The 20,083-nt window shown below is 45.7% G+C and overlaps 1 protein-coding gene and 1 pseudogene across 2 annotated transcripts in view; one reads left to right on the forward strand and one right to left on the reverse strand.

The window, feature by feature from the left end:
• Nucleotides 1-20,083, forward strand: part of LOC124788192 (POU domain, class 3, transcription factor 2) — a 642,117-nt gene that overhangs the window by 359,300 nt on the left and 262,734 nt on the right. The gene's annotated exons all lie outside the window — the stretch shown is intronic.
• LOC124790217 lies at nucleotides 8,328-8,445 on the reverse strand (annotated as a pseudogene).

The raw sequence follows: 20,083 nt of genomic DNA on the forward strand, positions 1-20,083 counted from the left end.
AGCTCGGATCTGCACCGTAGATTTTTCGTGAAAACAACGGGATAAAATCACAAGTGTATTTTTTTTTTCTTTCTTGACTCGTCAGTCTTCTGAGTGGTTTGATGCGGTCAGCCACGAATTCCTCTGCTGTGCCAACCTCTTCATCACAGAGTAGCACTTGCAACCTACGACGTCAATTGTTTGTTGGACTTATTCCAATCTCTGTCTACCTCTACAGTTTTTGCACTCTACAGCTCCCTCTAGTACCATGGAAGTCATTCCCTCATGCCTTAACAGATGTTCTATCATCTTGTCCCTTCTCCTTGGTCAGTGTTTTCCTCACATTCCTTTCCTCTCCGAATCTGCGCAGAGCCTCCTCATTTCTTACCTTATCAGTCCATCTAATTTTTAACATTCGTCTGCAGCACCACATCTCAAATGCTACAGTTCACATCTGTTCTGGTTTCCCCACAGACCATGATTCACTACCACACAATATTGTGCTTCAAACTACATTCTCAGAAATTTCTTCCTTAAATTAATGCCTTTGTTTGGTACTGGTAGACTTCTCTTGGCTATGAATTCCCTTTTTCCCAGTGCTTGTCTTCTTTTGATGTCCTCCTTGCTCCGTCAGCCATTGGTTATTTTGCTGCCGAGGTAGCAGAATTCCTTGACTTCACCTCCTTCGTGACCATCAATCCTGATGTTAAGTTTCTCGCTGGTCTCGTTTCTGACACTTCTCATTACTTTCGTCTTTCTTTTACTCTCGATTCATGTTCTGTACTCATTAGACTGTTCATTCTAATCAATAGATCACGTAATTCTTCTTCGCTTTCACTCAGAATAGTAACGTTATCAGCGAATTGTACCATTGCTATTCTTTCCATCATTGCTTCTTCGACGTACAGACTGAACAGTAGAGGCGAAAGACTACATCCTCGTCTTGCATCCTTTCTAATCCGAGCATTTCGTTTTTGGTCGTCCACTCTTATTATATTACCCGTCTCTCCCTATAGCTTACCCTAGTTTTATCAGGATTTCGAACATCGTGCACCACTTTACATTATCGAACGCTTTTTCTATGTCGACAAATCCTATTAACGTGTCTTGATTCTTCTTTAGTCTTGCTTCCATTATCAGCCGCAACATCAGAATTGCCTCTCTGATGCCTTTACCTTTCCTAAAGCCAAACTGATCGTCACATAACACATTATTCGTATTAATATGTAATTTAATTATCAAACTCTTAATACAGTGATTTCACAGAGACGTATGATGGGCGATGAAAGAGTTTCGTTTGAAAACCACACTAGCTCCTTGTCTGTATGTCGGTGCTTTTATACCCGCATCGGTGTAGCGCTGGTCTGCATATACGCTGCATGAATGTTCTCAAACGGAAACTTTTGATTGTCCCTTACATGATAGTTACAGAGAAGATAAATCAAAAGTTTGGACTGGACCAACTACGTAATCGCTTTCAGCTTTTTTTTCTATTTCCTCTTCAACGCTGACGTAGCTCTCGTATTCTCTCGGCACTAGACTTTTTAGACTTTTTGGCTTCGTGCCGACACCGTGTTTCCTCTGATATGCGTTTTCTGTAATTCCTTTCATATTTACGAGTCATTTGAGACAACGTCTTTTAATATTTTGTAATTTTCAATTTAATACAGACTGTCATGTATTCTGAAGAATATTTTTATTGCCTCACTTTGTTTGTTAGTTCACAGCCGAGTCAGTGTCCTAGGTAAACGCTTTTCCACGTCACACCAATTAATTACTTTACACAAAGCTAATTCGTAACAGTCACGCATATATGCCTACACTGGTACGATGATAAACAGGGAAAACGAATATTGTGCGATAAACACGTACAGTTATGATCTACCTCCTGTGGGCTCAACCACTGCTTATGCATTACTAGTCTCGTAGTTATTACCGATTCAAATCTAACGGTATTTCGTCTTACAAGAAAGTTCGACTAACGAGCGAATAGTTTCTCACATCAAAATTTCTCACAGTCGATGTTTTGCATATGCTTTCGCACACATTCCAAGTATTACGATTTTTCCGTAATTATCACGAATTCTAGGCTAAAATTGCGATCTTATCCTAAAATTACGGAATTCGCTATTTGATTTATTCTGTTAGTTTGACAACACTATATTTTTCGTTGTATCATTTTGTGAACCTGTATTTGTTCAAAAGTAATTCGATACTCTTTCATAATCTGTTTAGCACAGACCATATAAAATACCTAAACACCTCTCTGCCACAGCGGTGCCTTGCTAACTTGACTACTGTGGGTGCGTGAACTTATAGTTATGTTGCGATCTGGTGTACGTTCACGCTGTGACGTCACTGTCGAGTCCAAAGCAATAGCGTAGCACTTTAAGTCTCTTTCGGGCATGGGTAAACAAATGTAAAATTTAATGTAACTGCTTCTTTTAGAGACAGGGAAAGTCTGACAGAGTATTCTTTTAAGGCGTCATTCTCGTGTCTTCACAACTACGTTGCAAATCTTTTCAACACATCATTAGCAGCTGCAACCACAGTTCCCAAACCACTAGCGATATACTCATTGTTATATTCTGTGTTTGGGGAGCATTATACTTGTTATCCTTTACAAAGTGTATTTAGTTTTTTATGAGTAAATATAGATAGTTTCAAGTCATGTTTTTTTGTTTAAGAAAATTTCCGATTGTGTTATGTGATTAGTTTGAATGCGTTATGTAGGTAGTCCTGCTGCTTTCAGATAATGTTTTGTTTTACTGAAAAACAGGTAAAATATACGGTATGTATTTATCGTACAACGTTCTTTTTATTTTCAATATTCTTGGAAAATTCTGGGGAGTTCCCTCAAACCTCCGACTCCAATTCTCTTGTCCCCATTACTGATGACATCTCCGGATACATCGCCCTGTTCGACAGAAGGTAATAAACTGATCTGAATTCCGCCGACCGTCGTCCGAAGTCTGTGCGTTTGTGAGTTGAGAATGGTTGCAGTGAGACAGCGCAAGTACTGACGTACTGATTTGAAAAGATTGGCGCTCTTCTGCCGATGTTGGTTGTCGACGGGACCGACCGATTTCGGTGCCACTGTGACCGTAGCCTAAAGACACTTTTGCACGATGGTCTTCATTGTCTCAATTGACTACTCGAGATAAGCGACTCGACTGCAGTGCCCCTTGTGTTTTATTCCTCTACTGAGTCTCGTCTGTTTCGAAAGGTCCTTTTTCGTTTACACGGCAGCGCAAAATTGCGTGTTTTGAGAGCTGTCTGCTATGCACTTTGGCATCCGAATGGAGCGAGTGAGCGTATGAGGGACTACCCTTTTTACACCAAAATTGTAAATATAGTACAAAATGTAGGAAACAACAAGGATAACAGAGCTTATTAATGACCAAAGCAGAACTCATAGAGGTTGTTCCTGTCACAGGTCATCCGATAAGTTCCTTACTATTCTGGGAACTGAAAGAATACGAAAATTCTCGTCCATGAATTTCAGAACATAAACATTTATTTGGTTCAACTGGCTCTGAGTACTATGGGACTTAACTTCTGAGGTCATCACCCCCTAGAACTTAGAACTACTTAAACCTAACTAACCTAAGAAAATCACACACATCCATGCCCGAGGCAGGATTCGAACCTGCGACCGTAGCGGTCACGCGGTTCCAGACTGTAGCGCCTAGAAGCGCTCGGCCACCCCGGCCGCCTAAACATTTATTTGTTCAAGAAAATATATATTTGCAAACACAACAAACAGTATCTAGAACGCAACAAACGGCGCCTCTTTGCATTAGCCTTTGTATCTTCTTTTCTTGCTAATTGTCCAATAACATCGAAAATTATTTTTGTTGTTAAATAATCTGAGTTTCCTACTGTCGAAATAATTTTCCTTAAAATACGTTTAACTATTTATTTCTTTCTGATTAATAGTGTAGACTTTTCTTTATACAACGTAAATGCCTTTTTTCTTTCCGATATTTCGTCGCTCTTGTAGAACACCAGTAGTAAAAAATACCAATATCTTGAGTAACTTTTCATTGTGTCACGAAAACAAATGGTTCAAATGGCTCCAAGCACTATGGAACTTAACATCGGAGCTCATCAGTCCCCTAGACTTAGAACTACTTAAACCTGACTAACCTAAGAACATCACACACACCCATGCCCGAGGCAGGATTCGAACCTGCGACCGTAGCAGCATCGCGGCTCCGGACTGAAGCTCCTAGAACCACTCAGCCACAGCGGCAGGCATGAAAACAAAGCAGATAACACAATAAAGGTGAATAAGACACGAAAACCAAAATCCATTTCTGCAGTAGGAGTGGGCTCGGCCAGAATAGGTTAATTTCAGATGTTACCAGATGCCCCCACAGTCTCCTGTTTCTGCACATGCGCAGAGTGCAGCGTACTCGGAAATTTGGAACTCTACACTCGGCACTCTCTATAGAACACTGACGTCGTACACACATCGCGTCGTCGTTGGTTGCTGATTTACTCCTGTGCACGAAAGGTCAGATTTAATCAGAATGTCGTTCATTTAAAACGGATTTCAGGCCGCCGCCTACTTTGCCTGTACGGCAGAGCTGACGTGAGAGAATTGGCTCTTCTACGTGTTGTCTACCGTTTTTCATCTGCTTATGGCGCTGATAAGAGGCTCCACGCACGCAAGTGAAGTGCGGCTCTCATAGATGCCGTACAAGTAATATAGTTTCATGCCCGAGAATTTTCTGCGCGATGCACTACTTTTCGAGCGGACGCGGAGCACGGGTTTGCGATTTAGGTAAACGCCGGAGGCGTGAGATTTTCTTACAGCTCGCGGCCCGTATTAAGCGGCGCATTAAATATTCAGGGCGTAATGGCGGGCAGCACTTGGCGCGGTGTGCGGTGCGTCAGCCTGGAGCGGCGTTGGCACCTGCCACGCGGCCGGCCGCCTCCAGCATGCACTCGCTGCCACGCATTGACACGTGTCAGATTTGGCTCTCCAGCGCGCTGCCGCGGCCGCGCCGCACTCGCCTCCCCCGCCATCCCACACCTCACATCCACGCACCTCTCTCACGCACCCACCCACACACGCACACGACTACATGCGTCGCGCGCTCCGCTCGCGCTCTCGTCGTCGCAAAATTAATAATGAGGCGGGCCGTCGGTGGCGAGTGTAGTAGAGGCATAATTGCAGACGCTATGTCATTTGGAGAGCGCGGCTGGCCGCCAGGTGTGGAGGGCGTTGTGAGGGGAGGGGGGAGAGGAGGGGGAGGGGCGGCCGGTCGGTCGCGCTTGTCGCCTGTCGGCGCCGCTTGTCGCTTGTCGCGGCGTGTCGCGTGTCAGCGGCACACGCCGCCAGAGAGCGCGCCGGAAGGGGCGATACTTGCAGCCCGCCGCTCCGCCCATATTCTGCACGTCACGCCGGCCGCCGCGGCCGCTCCCGTCGTCGTCATCTCGTTGCGCCATCTGCTGACTAAAATCACTCCCGCGTTTCGACAAGTTCAGTAACATTTATGGCGAGAACATTAGGTATTGTAGGGCTGTTCAGCCAGAGACGATACCTGGCAGAGTTGGCTAGGTTGAGGCTGCTTTGCGAGTCTGTCGTGACCAGTGTCGTAACACGGTTTTGTTCAAGTTTTAAGGCGTTGATCCAGGAAGGGGGGGGGGGGGTTATGGGGTGGGAGTCATAATCCCCTTTCCTCCTGTGGTGTGCGTACTGTAAGACCTTCGGTACACACACCATCAGATTATTTGACTTGTCGCTCTAACGAAGTAGGCGAGTGTCAGCAATATGTCTCGTGGTCTTATCGTGGCGTGTTTATTTTCTGCCGTTAGGCCAGACGATAGAAATACCACTAGAAACGTATAGAATAGCAGATTGACGGTGACCAACTTTAAACAGAACTTGATTAATTTTCACACACATTTATTAAAATAATAACACGTATAAACCTTACTTAACTTGATTCTGGATGCTGTTTACAGCTGAAAATCTGAAGTTCCTTTGGTCTTGCTACTTTAATCTTATTCTCACGTATCTCTGATACTTCACAAAGTGTCTATACATTTATATTCATTGCTATGTACAGGAATATGGCAATCTTATTAGGCGCAGACGGAAACTTGAATATAGACTGGTACTGACTAATGTAGACTGGTGCAGACTAGTGCAGACAAATGCAGACTGACTAATCGGAGGTTTGCACACCCGTTATAATACCTCGCGCGTTCAGGTATCACTGCGCCAGTGTGATCCGCGAGGAGAAAAGGTTCTACGTTAGCAGCAATCTCATTGGCTGCATTACATATTAATACGCGGATCGGCGGAAGCAGAATTTGGTCCGTCTTTATGGCAGCGCTTTTGTGCTTAGCGGGGCGCGCTCTAGTGGGAAAGTTGTGTACGCGCTGACTACGCGGAACTATGTACACAAACACCCCCTTAATCTTCCACCGCAAAAAAAGAAACAGTACAAAGCGTAGAATCTCCATTCCTTACCTTCTCAGTCCACCTAATTTCAACGTTTTCTGTAGCACCACACCTCAAATGCTTCGATTCTCTTGTGTTCCGGTTTTCCCATAGTCCGTGTTTCACTACCATACAATGCTGTGCTCCAAACGAACATTCTTAGAAATTTCTTCTCAAATTAAGGCCTATGTTTGATACTAGTATACTTCTTTTGGACAGGAATGCCCTTTTCGCCACCGCTAGTCTGCTTTTGATGCCGTCCTCGCTCCTTCCGTCATTGGTTATTTTGCTGCCTAGATAGCAGAATTCCTGAACTTCATCTTCTTCGTGACCATCAATCCTGATGTTAAGATTCTCACTGTTCTCATTTCTGCTAATTCTCATTACGTTCGTCTATCTTCGATTTACTCTCGATTCATGTTCTGTACTCATTAGACTGCTCATTCCATTCAGCAGATCACGTAATTCTTCTTCACTTTCAGTGAGGGTAGCAACGTCATCAGCGAATCGTATCATTGAAACCCTTCCCATCACTGCTTCTTCGAAGTACAGATTGAACAGTAGGGGCGAAAGACTACATCCTTGTCTCACATCCTTTTTAATCCGAGCTCTTGGTTTTTGGTCGTCCACTCTTATTATATTACCCGTCTCTCCCTACAGCTTACCCCTAGTTATATCAGGATTTCGAACATCGTGCACCACTTTACATTATCGAACGCTTTTTCTATGTCGACAAATCCTATTAACGTGTCTTGATTCTTCTTTAGTCTTGCTTCCATTATCAGCCGCAACGTCAGAATTGTCTCTCTGATGCCTTTACCTCTCCTAAAGCCAAACTGATCGTCACCTAACACATTATTCGTATTAATATGTAATTTAATTATCAAACTTTTAATACAGTGATTTCACAGAGGCCTATAATGGTCGATCAATGAGTTTCCTATGAAGACCACACTAACTCCTTGTCTACATATCGGTGCTTTTATACCCGCATCGGTGTAGCGCTGGTCTGCATATACGCTGTATGAATGTTCTCAAACGGAAAGTTTTTGATTGTCCCTTACATGATAGTTACAGAGTAGATAAATCAAAAGTTTGGACTGTCACTGACAGCTGTATACCCGATGGACAAGCTTTGGGCTGTTTTTTTTTTATTTTCCTTTCAACGCTGACGTAGCTCTCGTATGTTGTCAGCATCTTGGATGCATTAGCTGCCAAGGAACCATCCTTGCATTTGTCTTAAGCAATTCAGGGAAACCGCGGGAAATTTAAATCGAGATGGGCGGATGCTAGTTTGAACCGTCCTACTCCCGAAGGCGAATCCAGTGTGCTAATCACTGAGCTACCCCGCTCTGTGCACCCTGTTATAAAGCAGTATCTGTGAGAACATTTCTGAACTGGCCTAGCCTGTCCAGAGTCTCGATCTGAAACCAATGGAACACCTTTGGGATGAGTTACAGCGTCGAATTCGCTGCTAAACCTACCGTCCGTCATCCGTACTTTCTCTGGTTTCCACTCATGGGGGAGAATGGACTGCTATACTCCACAAACATTCACATACTTCACTGAAAATATGCACAGCAGACTTCCAGGACGTATCTGGGCAAAGAGTGGACACACCACACCTTAATGCCCACAAATAGGTTTCCGGGTACTTTTGATCAGATAATGCATAATAGTTTGTACAAACTAAACTAAACTCCTCCCGAACAGGCCATGAAGGCCCAACGGCACCGATCGGCCGCCGTGTCATCCTCAGCTCATAGGCATCACTGGATGCGGATATGGAGGGGAATGTGGTCAGCATACCGCTCTCCGGGCCGTATGTCAGTTTTCGAGACCGGAGCTACTTGTCAATCAGTTGCCTCACAAGGGCTGAGTGCACCCCGCTTGCCAACAGCGCTCGACAGACCGGATGGTCACCCATCCAAGTGCTAGCCCAACCCGACAATGCTTAACTTCGGTGATCTGACGGGAACCGGTGTTATCACTGCCGCAAGGCCGTTGGCATAATAGTTTGTGGGTAGAAGTAATATCTTGTCCTACTCTTTCTTGACGTACGCTTTCGGAATCCCAACAGTAAAACTGTCTGTGATGCACAACACTCATCTTATAGCGGCTGTAAGAAGTCATTGAATTTGTTATTAACATTTCAAGTAATCGAATCCTAGGGGGCCAGCTGCCAGCTGCCAGCCAGTCGCAGCTATTTCTCGAGCTTGCATGTTCTACAGGAACATCCAGGGGCTTTTCAGGCTTGACTGTCTGCACACCTGCAACACTCCTCTTCCCACTGCCCCCTTCCTTTCCTTACCAACGACTATACTTATCTGTCAACCACATATGTAGCTACAGTTCTTGACAATAAAGTGAAGCACCCATAAGACATGATTTGACGTCAATTTAACTTCCTGCGCATACTCATCATCAGCATCGATGCAAATGATTACAGCTGCAGTTGTCTCTGAGAGGTAGAGTGGTCAGCAGATTGCATTAGTATGGTTCGTATTTTGTGCCTGATAAGGTATATCAGGAACATGAACTGCGTCAGATGTTGAGTGGTCTCTGTGAACGGCACACAGATGCCTTCTATTCGTGTGAGACAGCGTTACCAGCGGCTGATAGAGTTTTAAAGGTGCCTCATTGTGGGTCTCCATTTGACTGGCTGTCGAATCATGCAGTATCTACATTTGTGGGGCATCCAGATGTCCCAGTGGCCCGATGTTGAACTATAAGCGAAGATGAGGGCAGGCATAATCGTCGTCAAGGTTCCAGTCGGCCCGCCTGATCACTTCAGGACAGGATCACCGTACTGTGTTCCAAACATATCATAAACCCAAGAACAAGTAATGGACTCCTCCAACATTCTGTGTGATCTCGCATCATTGGTTGGCGACTAGCAGCAGCCGTGCTAAGTAATTACTATTCCATGCGTAGTCTGCCGTTAACGTCACAACAAAAATGGGTACCTCCGGAATGGTGCCATTACGGAGAAGTGTAGACTGCTGAAGAATAGCGTCGTATTCTGTTCTGCGACGAATTTCGATTCTATATTCCACCAAATGACGATTGTCGACAAGTGTGGCGGCGACATGGGGAGAGATCCATTCTTCCACTGTTTCGGAAAAGCACAGCGAAATGTTTGGGGAGTCATCGACAGTGCCTTCAGGTCAGGGCTGGGTAATTCCGATGACCCAAAAGGTACGTCACGGACATCGTACGTCCTCATGTGCTACCTCTCATTCGACAATATCATTGCGAAATTTTTCAGCAGGAAAATACTCGTCGACACGTGGCACGAATATGTATGAACTGTTTGGGTGATGTTGATGTACCTCCGTGGCCAGTAACATCACCAGATAGAACATGTGGGGGAAAAGCTTAGACATCTACTCCGACCCAGTGTAAATATCCAGGATATCAAGAACCAGTAAGCTATCGGCTACCTTGCGTCAGGAGAGGATACAAAGGCTTTATCATTCACTTCGCTGCCGGATCAGTTGATGCTTCCAAGCCAGATAAGATGCAACGTTATACTACTACACTGAAGCGCCAAAAAGAAACTGGTGTAGGCTTGTGTATTCAAATACAGAGATATGTAAACAGACAGAATACGGCTCTGCGGTCGCCAATGCCTATATAAGACGACAAGCGTCTGGTGCAGTTGTTAGATCGGTTACTGCAGCTGGAATGGCAGGTTATCAAGATTAAGGTGAGTTTGAATGTTGTGTTACAGTCGGCGCACGAGCGATGGGACACAGCATTTCCGAGGCAGCGATGAAATGGGGACTTTCCCGTACTACCATTTCACGAGTGTACCGTGAATATCAGGAATCCGGTAAAACATCAAATCTCCGACATCGCTGCGGTCGGAAAAAGATCCTGCAAGAATGGGACCAACAACGACTGAAGAGAATCGTTCAATGTGATGGAAGTGCAACCTTTCCGCAAACTGTTGCAGATTTCAGTGCTGGGCCATCAACAAGTGCCAGCGTGCGAACCATTCAACGAAACATGTTCGACATGGCCTCTCAGAGCCGAAGACCCACTCGTGTATCCTTAATAACTGCACGACATAAAGATTTACTCCTCGCCTGGGCCCGTCAACACCGACATAGGACTGTTGATGACGGGAAACATGTTGCCTGGTCGGACGAGGTCGTTTCAAATTGTATCGAGCGGGTGGACGTGTACGAGTATGGAGACAATCTCACGAATCCATGGACCCTGCATGTCAGCAGCTGACCGTTCAAGCTGGCGGATGCTCTGTAATGGAGTGGGGCGTGTGCAATTGGAGGGATATGGGGCCCCTGATATGTCTAGATACGACTCTGACAGGTGACACGTACGTAAGCATCCTGTGTGATCACCTGCGTCCATTCATGTTCATTGTGCAGTCGGACGGACTTGGGCAATTCCAAAAGGACGATGCGACACTCTGTACGTCCAGAATTGCTGCAGAGTTGCTCCAGGAACACACTTCTCAGCTTAAATACTTCCGCTGGCCACCAAACTCCACAGACATGAACATTATTGAGCATATCTGGGATGTCTTGCAATGTGCTGTTAAGAGATCTGCATTCCCTCATACTCTTATGGATTTATGGATAGCCATGCAGGATTCATGGTGTCAGTCCCCTCCAGCACTACTTCAGACATTAGTCAAGTCTGTGGCACGACGTGTCGCGGCACTTCTGGGTGCTCGCGAGGATCCTACACGATAGTGGGCAAGTGTACGTTGTGCTGCAGCACTTCTGGGTGCTCGCGAGGACCCTACACAATATTGGGCAGGTGTACCTATTTCTTTGGCTCTTCAGTGTAAGTGGGCTCGTACTGCCAAGTTCGCTGTAAATTCGACAAAGTTTTCTAATTACTGAAATAACATCACATACCCCCTCAACGTATTTCGTTTCCTCTTTATCTTCTGGGTGCTTCCTTTTCTTTGTTGGTCAGCGAATTTTGTTCCAGATATAGCAGGTACTCCTGAGAACAGTTTTGAAAGTCGTAAAATGACCCGGAAATGGGACCGTGCACCGTTTAGGCCGTTTATTAGTATAGATGAATAACGAACGTACACGACGGGTAATGTCTACAGTCAGCGACGAACTGGTACAGAAAACTGACGAAAAAATTCTCCTTCAGCCCAGACTTTTCTGCGACTAATTTTCACACTTTCATCCAGAAGAAAGATGTTTCCTGGCTCCCAGCGCTTTATATCTGAAGAACTTCAATGTGCTACGAGTATCACAGGCTGGCTGTAGTATGCGGTTTCAGAATTTTCATGAGAAGGGCATCTGTCGATTCGTTAACAGATATGGTAAATCATCAAAATCTGAGTGATGATTGTGTAGCTTTAAGATTGTTCCAATAAATTTTCTTGAAATGTTATGGTATTTAATTTAGAGGGTAGCGAAAGTTACTTTTCCGGGCAACTCTCCTAGGTTCGTAATAACCTGTTTGTGACACAGACTCTCAATTTAGTTCTCGTGGACTGTACTGCACATGCGCCGGGAGAAACAGCAGAGGCGTGTAGTAGTATCAGCTGGTGTCGACGCTACAGCATGAACTGCAAAGATTGGTTCAATTGTCCGCAGCTCGTGGTCGTGCGGTAGCGTTCTCGCTTCCCGCGCCCGGGTTCCCGGGTTCGATTGCCGGGGGGTCAGGGATTTTCTCTGCCTCGTGGTGACTGGGTGTTGTGTAATGTCCTTAGGTCAGCTAGGTTTAAGTAGTTCTAAGTTCTAGGGGAATGATGGCCATAGATGTTAAGTCCTATAGTGCACAGAGCCATTTGAACCATTTGAATCATTGGTTCAATTACCAACAATAAAACGGCTTATGTTCGCCTTATAGGACTCCGCTGCTCGCGCTACGCATGCGCACAGACCCTTTCCTCGCCGGTCGTTGTGGCCGAGTGATCCTAGGCAATTCAGTCCGGAATCGCGCTGCTGCTACGGTCGCAGGTTCGAATCCTGCCTCGGGCTAAAAAATGGCTCTGAGCACTATGGGACTTAACTTCTGAGGTCATCAGTCCCCTAGAACTTAGAACTACTTAAACCTAACTAACCTAAGTACAGCACACACATCCATGCCCGAGGCAGGATTCGAACCTGCGACCGTAGCGGTCACGCGGTTCCAAACTGAAGCGCTTAGAACCGCACGGCCACACCGGCCGGCTTCCTGCCTCGGGCATGGATGTGTGTGATGTCCTTAGGTTAGTCAGGTTTAAGTAGTTCTAAGTGTAGGGGACTAATGACCTCAGATGTTAAGACCCATAGGGTTTGGAGCCATTTTTTTAGACCGTTTCCTCTTTCCTTGTCTCTCGCCCCTCTGACAACAATCATCTCGTGGCGCGATCATAATATGTTCATTGAGGTGAACATCTTCAAACATCAGCCTCTTTAATGGACTTTTTTTCGTAATTATTTACAGATTTCACTATGTTCCCTAAAACGCTTTATTACTCGTAACAAGCTCTCGAGTGAGAATTAGACCATCACGACGGTGTAACCCAAGCCTCTCTTCAGCAGTGCGGATTTCATGGAGGTTCTGCGTCGAGAGGGGCACTCGCTAGCGGGAAAAGTCTTCTGGCGTGGGGCGACTCTGCTGGAAGAAGTGTAATCAGCTTTAAGCCGACCCCCGGAAATCTCCAGGAAAACAGCGGATCGCCTGGGGAAGTGGCGGACGCCGGCCGGCACCTGCTGCTTTCCGGGAGGCCTGGTTGGCTGTCTTCACTAAGTCGGCATCCCGGCCTAATCTCTAAGAACGCGTTTTCTAAGGGCACCACGAGCACCAGTTATCCCCTACGAAAGCAGCAACCGATCGGCAAGTTAGCATGTAAAGACGAGGCTCTCTGCACTTCGATTGCGTGCCTCGACGGGTAACACAGGAGTCTTTATGAGATCACTTTGTTGCTCGTCTGTCTGTTCGTCCGTTGAGATCCCTTTTTCTAAGGACGAAAACAGGTATCAAACTGAAATTTATGTCAAATACCAAAGTCTACGGTCCCTTAGAAAGAAATGAAGCTTCTGCGTCAGGGGCGGCCACAGTTTGCCATACCGCGCACCGGCCTCGCTCGGTCCTGTACCTGGTACAGCGCGAGATTTCATTTAGTATTGCGATGTGGCATTGGCTGTCAGCATGTTTCTCTTCAGTTCGGCAGAATCTTGGTATCAGTGCTTTTTAACCTTCGCTACTTGTACGTGGTATGAAGAACGTTCACAGGCCCAATGGGCGCTTGCACAAAAAGCGGCAGTCTATGATCTATCGTCACAAGCCTTTAAATGAATGGGAATGACAAAATAGTGGAATGAGAATGCTCAATATCTTCGAAATGTGATCAGAAAACACGGTGAATGAATTTTTTTAGCAGCAATTGCTCACCCTACAACAATTTGATGTAATTTGTCCGATAGCCTGATCCGTTGAGCTAAGCAACGTCAAGTTGGAGCACGTTATCACTTGTCAGTCAGTGTCCAGAGACGCTACAATGAAGTGTTTACCATGTCTGTCATGCATCATAGATTTCGAACAACTCTTGAACATTAAATTCTGTTTTCAAGTGAAAAAACAGTACCAAAGAGTCTCATGAGATGGTGAATTTGGTGTAAGACAATACTCCTGTGACTTCGAAGACTGTTTGCAAGTAGTAGAGTAGTTTGAGTGATTTAAAAGCGGAGATGAGTCGACAGAAGACGAGCAATATTTGGGAACTCCTTTAACCTCAAAAGCAGAAGAAAATCACAGAAAAGTGGCAAAAATTTTTCGTTCCAACAGGTGAATAACTATTCTAGAACTTACTGCAGAACTTAGCATCTCGTACGGGTCCATGCCAAGCACTTTAACCAACAGATTGCAGATGAGGCGAGTGAGTACAAAATCTGTTTCCAGCATTTGAATGATGAACAGACGGAAAATCGCGTATTAATTTTCACAGAGTTGAAGGATGGTCTTCATTCAGATCCGGACTTCATGTCCAAAATTGTAACAGGAGACAAAACTTGGGTCTATGGGTATGACACTAAGACGAAAATTTAGAGTTCCCAGTAGAAAACCAGTGAATCTTTTTTTTTTCTTTTTTTTTGCCGATATTGAGGGCATAGAGCGATCAGAGTTCGTTCCAAGGGGAACAATTATAAACGTTTAATTTTACAATGGCGTTCTACGACGTCTGCGAAGCGCTATACGAAGAAAGAGAAACGAAAAAAGTGTCAGTGGCTTCCTTCTCCATCACGACAACGCGCCGTGCCACACTTCGCTTTTGATTCGCGAGTTTCTGGCCGGAAAGAGTGTTCCTGTCTGTCGTAATCCGCCTTACTCAGATTTAGCACCATGCTACGTCTGGCTTCTCCCAAACACTACAACCGTCCTTAAGAAAACCGTTTTGACACCGTTCCTGGCATTGAGAGGGCCATGGCAGAGTAGCTGAATACTCTTCCAAAAGAAGCCTTCCAGTTATGCTTCCAGTCATGGATTCACCGTTGGGATAAGTGCGTTGCTAGCCAAGTACTGTAATTTGGAGGAGATAAAATCAAATTCCATATGAGCTTATTACTTGGTTTCTAATGAAATTACTCATATTCACCGTACTTTTTGATCGCATCTCAAATTATTCACTCCCATATGGACGGGTACTGCAAATTTGTTATGAAATGACATTAAGATACAATGCAGAAAGAATTTAAAGATTTAGTTGCCGATGAAAGAGCAAAAAATTATAACGATCGGCAGACGGGATTCATTGTTCTGTAAATGAAGAAGCGTTATGCTAGCTTTGAAAACATGGAGCACAAGAAGAAACTGGTGGTGCAAATATTAAAATTTCTGGAGTCGGACGCATTATTCCACTGTCAGTTGCGACAGTTTTCGATGGACCTGTCTTAGAGTTTGGAGACTTTATTTATTACTGCAAAGTACGTTGGTTAAGTCAAGTGGTAGGCCTGGGACGATTTTTCGATTTAAAACCCCCTATTATTGGATTTATTTAGGAAAAGGAGTGCAGGAACGAAAATTAGAACGTCCGAAATGGTTTGCAGACATCGCTTTTTAAATGGATTTGACTGCACAGTGCCCACAGTAAGGCACTGCGAGGTCAGACACAACTTGTTTTTTATTTGATGGGGATCCATTTAAAAGGAAAATCGCGTTGTAGAAGGGACAAATTCTGATAAACACAGTCCATTTCCCTCAGCTCACTGACGTTAAATTAAACGCGCGGTCTGAAGAATACGTTGTGGCTTTGGAAAGAATTACAAGGACCATGTCAATCTTACATTTGTTTTCGAGACCCTTTGCCGTTTCACTTGAAAGTACGGCTGTGCATGTACAGATATAACTGAATGATCTGCAATGTAATTGCCGGCCGGAGTGGCCGAGCGGTTCTAGGCGCTAAAGTCTGGAACCGCGCGACCGCTACGGTCGCAGGTTGGAATCCTGCCTCGGGCATGGATGTGTGTGATGTCCTTAGGTTAGTTAGGTTTAAGTAGTTCTAAGTTCTAGGGGACTGATGACCTCAACAGTTAAGTCCCATAGTGCTCAGAGCCACTTGAACCATTTTTTTGCAATGTAATTCCCGTTTTAGAAACAAATCCTTTTACTATACAACGGCACAGAACGTCTGCACTTTTTCCCTCAGGTAGAGTGTCAACGTCTCCAAAATGTGGTTGCAAACTTGCTACAATATTTCGATCAATATATGTGTGTGAGAGACCTTTTTAGATTACGAAACTGCATAATGCACGATTACCTGATAATATGAGTGTCAAAATTTATGAAATTGTTTGTGTCTATCTCTATGCTGGCAGTTACCAGATAAAAATTAGATTGTCTTCAGCGCGCCAAAAATAATTAAATAATACAGAAAACTAGTTTTATTTGCGACCTATGTTATTGTGAAATGTGAAATATAAAAGCAAGTCATATGCGATGAGGCTTCATTGCCACTTAAATGTGGCGCATTCGTGCCACCCCTCCTCTTCACACTCGTACAGCGTACCAGGGCGGCAGGGGAAATTTACAGCCACGATGAGTCTATGGCCCTCGATACAGAGCGAGGGTCGCGAGCCGAAATCTCAACAAGCCCTGTTCTAAGTCAGTGTGTCAAAAGGTACGGCTATTTACATAACATATTTTGATACTCGCAATGTCATAAAATACGGATGAGCTGTGTATATACCTACCCGCTCTTGTTACATTTTTTTTTCTAGCTTATCTGAGTGGGTCGAACTGATGGAAATCTGATGGCACGAGGCCCGGACTATATGGCGGCTAGGGCAATACTTCCAGCCAAGAGTGCACAAATCTTGGATTAGCCCAGTTTTTCAGTAATGCCCATCACACTGCCTTTACCGATGGATACCTGGTGACACAGTTCATCTGTTGTCACCTAGCCGTCATAATGAGTGCTTTGATCGACACGTTGAACGTTGTGTGAAGCCACTGCTGTTGCTGGTCGACCGCTCTGCGTTGCTCCGGCAACTGTGTTTGGCTTCAGCTTCTATACAGCAACGAGCCCATCATCCAACGGTGATGACGTCCACCGTACCATCTCCAAACACCTTCTTAAGCCTTTGAGGAAGTCGATGGGGCGTTCCACTTTTTGCAGGAAGGAATTCAATCACAGAACGCTGTCTTAGACGAATTTCAATACAGGACATTTTTTAAACCTATACAATGCAGCCCTTTGCTAATGTAGTACGCTGTGACTGGATTGGGCTGTAGAATAAGGTTTGCGTGAGTGAAATTTACTACTTTACCAACGAGAAAAGAAAGTGGGGCCCTCGTACATCCGCACTATGAAACCCACATGATTAGCCGGGTGATCTAAGGCACTGCAGTCATGGACTGTGCGGCTGGACCCGGCGGAGATCGAGTCCTCCCTCGGGCATATGTGTGTGTGTATTTGTCCTTAGGATAATTTAGATTAAGTAGTGTGTAAGCTTAGGGACTGATGATGACCTTAGCAATTAAGTCCCATAAGATTTCACACACACAAACCCACATTACTCGTATGGTGTACGGTGGAGAGTACACAGTGGAACGCAGTCATTCTATTTGTTTTCGCAGATGATATAGTTTTGTGCAAAGCGATTTATGATAGTACGATCACTTGGATGTAGCCGTGGGGAGGACACAGGACAGACAATGAGTTTTTGGAAGTAACCCTAGGAGATGTAGCTCACGCACAGAAGAGGTCGCTTACACGACCATCGTTTTACCAATACTTGAGTATTACTGTTGGCTCTTGAACCCCTTTTCAAATTGGATTACCAGAAGAGACAGAAGATAACGAATGACCTGTTTAAGCAACATCAGAGTGGTACGGTAACGCTCAAAAAACTGCAGTGAGAGACCGTATGCATCGCTGGGAACTTTAATCCCAAAATTCCAGAGCAGCAGGAAAGAAGATTAGGGTTAACGTCCCGTCGACGTCGAGATCATTAGAGACGAGAGTACAAGCTCGGATTGTTTCAGGGATAGGGAAGGAAACCGTCATGCCGTTTTCAAAAGAAGCCACCGCGGCACTTGCGTGGAGCTGTTAAGGAGAATCACAGAAAACCTAAATCTGGATGATCGGACGCGGATTTGAACCGTCGTCCTCTCGAATCCCAAACTTTCGAAAACACACGTTTCAAAATGAGTCGAGAAACAGTTTACGGAATCGGTATAACTAATAGGTTAAACATAACTTAACAAATGATACAGTATGTGCAACGGAAATTTGAAAGGCAAGTTAGTTTGAAAAACAGTCAACTGAGGCGTCATCGACCGTAATTGCTGAGAATGGACAGGTCACACCAATACTCAGTAAAGAAAATAGGAGTAATCCGATGAACTACAGATCCACATCACTGATGTCGATCTGTAGTAGGATTTTAGAACATATACTGTTTTCGAACATTATGAATTACCTCGAAGGTAGCGGTCTCCTGACATGAAACACAAATTCAGGAAGTATCGGTCTTGTGAAACATAACCATCTCTTTATTCGCCCGAAATAAAAAGTGCTATCGACAGCGGATCTCAAACTGATTCCATATTTCTAGGTTTCCAGAAGGCTTTTGACACCGTTTCTCACAAGATTCATCTACGAAACTATCTGACACATTAAAACTGTGAGCCGGACCAAGACTCGAACAAGTGCTCTACCTACTGAGTTATCCAAGTACGACTCACGACCCGTTCTCATAGCTTTACTTCCGCAATTACCTCGTCTCTTATCTTAAAAACTGTGAACTTGAAAGCTAGCACTCCTGGAAATGGAAAAAAGAACACATTGACACCGGTGTGTCAGACCCACCATACTTGCTCCGGACACTGCGAGAGGGCTGTACAAGCAATGATCACACGCACGGCACAGCGGACACACCAGGAACCGCGGTGTTGGCCGTCGAATGGCGCTAGCTGCGCAGCATTTGTGCACCGCCGCCGTCAGTGTCAGCCAGTTTGCCGTGGCATACGGAGCTCCATCGCAGTCTTTAACACTGGTAGCATGCCGCGACAGCGTGGACGTGAACCGTATGTGCAGTTGACGGACTTTGAGCGAGGGCGTATAGTGGGCATGCGGGAAGCCGGGTGGACGTACCGCCGAATTGCTCAACACGTGGGGCGTGTGGTCTCCACAGTACATCGATGTTGTCGCCAGTGGTCGGCGGAAGGTGCACGTGCCCGTCGACCTGGGACCGGACCGCAGCGACGCACGGATGCACGCCAAGACCGTAGGATCCTACGCAGTGCCGTAGGGGACCGCACCGCTACTTCCCAGCAAATTAGGGACACTGTTGCTCCTGGGGTATCGGCGAGGACCATTCGCAACCGCCTCCATGAAGCTGGGCTACGGTCCCGCACACCGTTAGGCCGTCTTCCGCTCACGCCCCAACATCGTGCAGCCCGCCTCCAGTGGTGTCGCGACAGGCGTGAATGGAGGGACGAATGGAGACGTGTCGTCTTCAGCGATGAGAGTCGCTTCTGCCTTGGTGCCAATGATGGTCGTATGCGTGTTTGGCGCCGTGCAGGTGAGCGCCACAATCAGGACTGCATACGACCGAGGCACACAGGGCCAACACCCGGCATCATGGTGTGGGGAGCGATCTCCTACACTGGCCGTACACCACTGGTGATCGTCGAGGGGACACTGAATAGTGCACGGTACATCCAAACCGTCATCGAACCCATCGTTCTACCATTCCTAGACCGGCAAGGGAACTTGCTGTTCCAACAGGACAATGCACGTCCGCATGTATCCCGTGCCACCCAACGTGCTCTAGAAGGTGTAAGTCAACTACCCTGGCCAGCAAGATCTCCGGATCTGTCCCCCATTGAGCATGTTTGGGACTGGATGAAGCGTCGTCTCACGCGGTCTGCACGTCCAGCACGAACGCTGGTCCAACTGAGGCGCCAGGTGAAAATGGCATGGCAAGCCGTTCCACAGGACTACATCCAGCATCTCTACGATCGTCTCCATGGGAGAATAGCAGCCTGCATTGCTGCGAAAGGTGGATATACACTGTACTAGTGCCGACATTGTGCATGCTCTGTTGCCTGTGTCTATGTGCCTGTGGTTCTGTCAGTGTGATCATGTGATGTATCTGACCCCAGGAATGTGTCAATAAAGTTTCCCCTTCCTGGGACAATGAATTCACGGTGTTCTTATTT

This window comes from Schistocerca piceifrons, chromosome 3 (assembly GCF_021461385.2).
Source record: "Schistocerca piceifrons isolate TAMUIC-IGC-003096 chromosome 3, iqSchPice1.1, whole genome shotgun sequence".
Lineage (NCBI taxonomy): Eukaryota > Metazoa > Arthropoda > Insecta > Orthoptera > Acrididae > Schistocerca > Schistocerca piceifrons.